Genomic DNA, 6,055 nt, shown 5'->3' with positions numbered 1-6,055 from the left:
TCTCAACTATCTCTTGATTGAAGTACCAGCGTGGCATAAATACAATGCTGCATTTCGCAACATAATGTTTAGACAAAATGCCAACAATGTTTTGCTACAAACAAATGTTTCCACCTTTCGATTGGTCCACAAAGTCTCTTTCACAACTGACTTCAAAGATCTCCATAAGCACAGTCGGTTGACTCAAGTCATCCTTAAGCCTGCCGCCAAGCAACGGTTTATCATTAACAAAGATATCAGGGTAAAGCGCAAACGACCACTACCATAAATTTTGCAAACGACCACTACCATAGATTTTGCATTCGAGATTCCCATATTTGGAAAATTCAAAAGGGGTCAGCCCAGCCAGAGTGGAATGGCTGAGCCCCACACTGGGTCAACCACCTTCTTGATCACAGTATCTCTTCTGCTTAGTGGAGGGCAAGTCTCTCCAGTGCCAACATTTTCCGCTAACGGGAACCACTTTTTGTTGTGATAATATCATATCACATCGACCTGCGTTAAATGCCGTTTAGGAATGCACTTGCACACAGAGTGGTGAAAAAGTAGTTTATTTTGTTTACTAGATTATATCAGTGAACCACTAGATTCCCATCATGCAACACTGTCGAAAAAATCACCAATTACTTTTTAATATCTTAACCTATCTGATATCACAAATGTTTGCGATATGACGAAATACAATCACATTCAGACACACACACACACACAGAGACAAATGCATGAAACCAATTGATTTATTATCGATAACATCTCAGATTCTCTTGTGCTTTTGATTTACTCCATAAAAGAAGGGTTGTAATTCCAACATGGAAAACACAGGGCCATCAGACACCAGTCCAGTTCCACTCCTCACCAGCATTATTTCCTTTGATCATTTGAACAGGGCGAGGGAGCACAGAGCACACACAAGCTGCATTCAGTAACAATATTCTTATTTGTCTTATAAATAAAAGGCAGTTGCTCCCTGACAACACAAGGAACTTTGATCGTATTAAAAGGGCAGGGGAGACTAGCCCATAGAAGCTGCATTTAGTCAATTCAGCATCAAATGCTTACTACAAGGCAGTGTTGCTGATGAAATAATGCCACACCCCCTAGTGGACAAAAGGCTTACAGCACCTGGTATTCCCAGGCGGTCTCCCATCCAAGTACTAACCAGGCCCGACCCTGCTTAGCTTCCGAGATCAGACGAGATCGGGCATATTTTTTTTTTTTTTTTTTTATTATAAAAAAGTTTCAATTACAATATTTTATCAAATGTACAATACACAAAAACCGAGACTAACATAGGCAGGTGAACAATTCACCCCCTATCAAATCAAAGAACTCAAATAAATAAAATACAACAAAAACTAATAAAAGCCTAACATAAATTCCAATCTCACAAAACAGGCATGTTGAAATCAACTCTCCGAACAACTATGAAAACCAATAAATTAATAAACATACCAATACTTTCAAAAATTATAAGTGATTCTTCCACCATCCACGTTTGAAATCAACCCACTCCCCTCCACAAAAGCTTCATCAAAACATTCCTTTCCATAACAATAAAACATATCTATATGCTTCTTTAACAATACTACAAAAATATCCCACACCCTTACCTTCTTCCCCTCAAAAAAAGCATAATTCCTCCTACAAAAAATAGCATACCTCAAGAAACTCAAAACAACATTCAACAAACCCACATTAACACCCTCACATTTACCAGACACGCCAAATAACACCAATTCATCCCACACATATTTTTTCAAAATATCACCCCCCCAGTTTCTATGAATCATTCCCTTTACTTTACAAAATAAATCTTTTAACTCCTTACATTCCACAAACAAATGCATTAAATTTTCCGGTGACTCACCACATAAGTCACATTCTCTATTTATTTCCCTATTGATTTGATGTAAAACCACTTTTGTATATATACGATTATGCCTTATTTTAAAATCGTTACTTTCACATTCCATACTATTATATTTTACATTTAAAGTTTTCCATATCTTTTTTACGTCCAAAGTCGGAAAAATTCCTTTCCAAACTTTCTCCGCAGCTGGCCTTTTCACATTTTTCTCTACCATTATTTTATAGAATCTTTTCACTGGGATACTAGATAAATGAGCCTTCTCCTTACTGTTACCAATAAACAAATTTGGAAAGACAAATAAATCTTCTCTAACAACTTCACTATTTATTAAATCCACCCATTTACTTGGTATACTTTCTTTTATCTTCTCATACATATTTCTCACTGTTCGCCTACCCACCTCTACATCCCATTCATGGATGGTATCAAAAATAGCTTCCTCAGGAAAAAAACCTGGAATTACCTCATATGTGTAATCTTTTATTTGTCTAAGACCTGCACTCATGAATACTTCACTATATAACACCTTTTCTTTGTACTTAAGTTTCTCATTCAGAAAAACAGGATGATTCATAATTAGGTCAATATGCCCACACTCATAATACACATTAGGCAACAACTCTGCCCATGCATTTAACACTTCTTTATAAAAATCTGGTACCTTTTCACACATTTTCCTTTTAAGACCCATCAACAAACCATTATCTTCACATCCACCACTCTCATCTAAATAGACTTTGAAAAAATGTTTCCAGCCATAATCTAAGCTGTCATACAAATATTTCTTTACTATTTTTATCCTAATAGCTTTTCTTTTAACATCCAAATCTACAAGTTTTAAACCTCCATCATCATAGTCTGCTATCAATGTTTTCTGCGCAATTCTAACACCTTTACCATCCCATATAAAATTAGACACCACATTATTCAATTCATTTAGAACCCACTCTGGCATGTCTAGAACTCCCAAAACATACACAAGTTTAGATGATACCAAAGCATTTACTACAATTATTTTACCTTTTAACTTTAATTTTCTATTTTTCCAGAAATTCAAAGTTTGCTTGATTTTATTGAGGATCCCTGTCCAAGTTATATCCCTTGCCTCTTTCTCCTCTACACCAATATGTACTCCCAGCACCTTCATAAAATCCTTAGCTACCTTAAATGGAATCTCACACTTATTTGCATTGATATCCCCAAAGAACATAATTTCCGTCTTCTCTATATTAACTTCAGCCCCCGATGCCTTACAATAGATATCTATGATTTTCATAATGCTTTCAATGCTACCTACATCCTTCACAGTAAAAGTAGTGTCATCAGCGTACTGATGTATAACACTGACACCACCACCTGGGATTCCAACACCCCTCACCTCTTTGTCTCCAAGTATTAAAACAGCTAAAGGTTCTGTAGAAACACTGTACAACAGAGCTGACAAAGGACAACCCTGCCTTACTGACCTCTCTATAGGGAAAGTATCTGTTAACACTCCGTTACATTTAACACAACTTTTTGCTCCACTATACAACAAGTTAATCCAAGATACAAATTTTGGCCCAAAACCAAACCTCTCCAAAGTCTGTAGTAGAAAACTATGTTCCACTTTATCAAAAGCTTTCTTAAAATCTAAACTTAAAACTATACCACCTTCATTTTTCATTTGATTAACAACATCTCTAATTGTACAAATTACATCGGCAACATCTCTTCCGGGTATTCCGTAGGCTTGTGTTGATGTAATAATACTTCCAATCACCATTTTCATCCTATTAGCCAAAACTTTAGTCAGTATTTTATAATCTGAATTCAGAAGACTAATAGGCCTATAATTTTCTAACTTTAACCTACTGCCTCTATTTTTAAACAAGATGGTTAACATACCAATTGACATAGACTCAGGGATTTCCTTATTCTCTTCCATATACTGAAAAACCTTCAATAAAATGGGTGCCAAAATATCCACAAAAGCTTTATAGAATTCATTTGTTAAACCATCCAAACCTGGACTTTTATTTCCTTGAGTGTTCTCAATTGCTTTCTTGATTTCCACAATTGAAATATCTTCATCACACATCATTCTATCTGCCTGAGATACTTTGGCACTGATTTTCTCCAACACTTTTGCAACACACACTTTGTCCACATCATTCTTTTTATAAAGATTTCTGTAAAAGGATTCAACTGAATCTAAGATGTCAACAAAATCATTTACCTTTACACCTTTTTCATTTTCTAATTCTACAATATAACTCTTAAATTTCTTTCGTTTTTCAAGCCCCAGAAAAAAGGAAGTACATTTCTCTCCCTCCAAGGCGTACTGTGCCTTACTCCTAACAATAGCCCCTAAACATTTCTTTTTTTCATAAAACCCTAGCTCTGCATGGATTTTCAAATAGTTCACAACATCATAGTCTGGATCAGCATCAGCCTTTTCAAGTTCATGTAACATCCTATTTCTAAGCATTTTTTCTTTCTGCTTATCTAAACGGTTACGATTTTTAGAGTACCTAATACTCCTGTTTTTTACTTTAACTTTCACTTCCTCCCACCATAAACACACATTCTCTTTTAACAGTACATTAGACATTTCATCCTCGATACATTCAACAATTTCCTTTATATAACTTTCTTCCTTTAACAGACTGGCATTTAAACACCAGACACCTCCCCCCCTCATCTCCACAGCAAAACCTATCTGAAATGACATTACTGCATGATCACTGTATGCTGTAAAATTATATGTCATCTTCTGAACCTGCTGTACCACATCTACCTTTGCTAAACATAAATCAATTCTACTTTGTTTTAGTTCATTTAACACCACCTGCCTTCTCGAAAACTCTCTTCTATTTACATTTTCAGCCCTCCATATATCTACAAGATTTTCCTTATTCATTAATTCCCGTAAAGCATTTCTAGACGAATCATGTCTGAAACTATCACATCTCGAGACATCCATTCTAGTACACTTCACGTTAAAATCTCCTACTAGTATACAGTTCTCTGAACACAGTGTTCTTAGGTTATTAAACATATCTCTCCTTTCCGCTTCAATATTCGAAGCATAAACATTAATTAGACGAAAAATGACATTTTGCACTTCAAACTCAATAACAATAATTCTTCCCTGATTATCTGCATATACCTGCTTGACATTTTTAACCACATCATTTTTTACCAAAATAGCCACTCCACATGTTTTATCACTTCCGTGACTACAAAAAATGAGCTCAGACCATTTGCTCTTAATTTCCAGCATTTTGGCGTCCGTCCAATTAGTCTCTTGAAAACACCACATGTCCGTTTCAACAGACACCAAAACCTGCTCCAATTTGTTCATATTTCTTAAACTGTTGCCATTTAGTGATGCAACTCTAATCATTGTTAATATATGCAGAAATATAGCCAAAAACAACATGTCATTTCAAAATAGACTTTTTCTTTTTTCCAGATCCCGTCACCTCCTTAGCTTTCACTAATGCTCTCTTATTTCTAGCAAACCGCTGAAAATCCTCAATATCTATTTCTTCGTCTGACTCCTGACTTGTACTTGTAAGGGGAGCAACATCCAAGCCTTTTGTAAAACATTCTTTAACAGTGCCATCAACTCCAGTGGACCCAGCCCTCTCCTTGGTTTCATTTTCACACAGGTTTAAAGCTGGTTCAGGCACCTGAGAAGCACCCTGCACCATCTCTACCTGTGTATCCAATTCACCAATCATGTGCTGCTGCTCCACCTTGTCAGCAGCAGAGACCAAGACTGCGTCTCGAGTACTGCCAGAAGGCATTACATACTCTCCAAGCATATCTATAGCTGTCTCTGGAATCACCTGCGACACACTTTCCATATCACTCTCTTCCTCCCCCTCCATAGTCTCACTCCTCTCAACCTCTTCTTCAGTAATGAGGTCCAGTGTTTGCAGAAATAAGACATCCTTTTCCTTCTTACATTTACATCTGTCCTTAGGTCTGTCACACCTTCTACACATATCACCGATGTTCGAACATTCTCTGGCATAATGTCCTTGTTCACCACATTTATGACATACAAATTCTGGACATTCTTTGAGTATGTGTCCCGGTTGAATACATAGTCTACATACCTTCACTTGGTTATCGTGGATCACTCGGAAATATTCAAATCCTTCTACAGTGTTGAATTTGGTTGAGTAAGGTAAT

The 6,055-nt window shown here is 36.4% G+C and overlaps 1 pseudogene; it reads right to left on the bottom strand.

Annotated features, from left to right (window-relative positions):
• Positions 1–267: 267 nt before the first annotated feature.
• Positions 268–417, bottom strand: LOC120037954 (annotated as a pseudogene).
• Positions 418–6,055: the final 5,638 nt, after the last annotated feature.

This window comes from Salvelinus namaycush, unplaced genomic scaffold, assembly GCF_016432855.1.
Source record: "Salvelinus namaycush isolate Seneca unplaced genomic scaffold, SaNama_1.0 Scaffold1993, whole genome shotgun sequence".
Lineage (NCBI taxonomy): Eukaryota > Metazoa > Chordata > Actinopteri > Salmoniformes > Salmonidae > Salvelinus > Salvelinus namaycush.
This window is presented reverse-complemented; position numbering and strand designations above follow the sequence as displayed.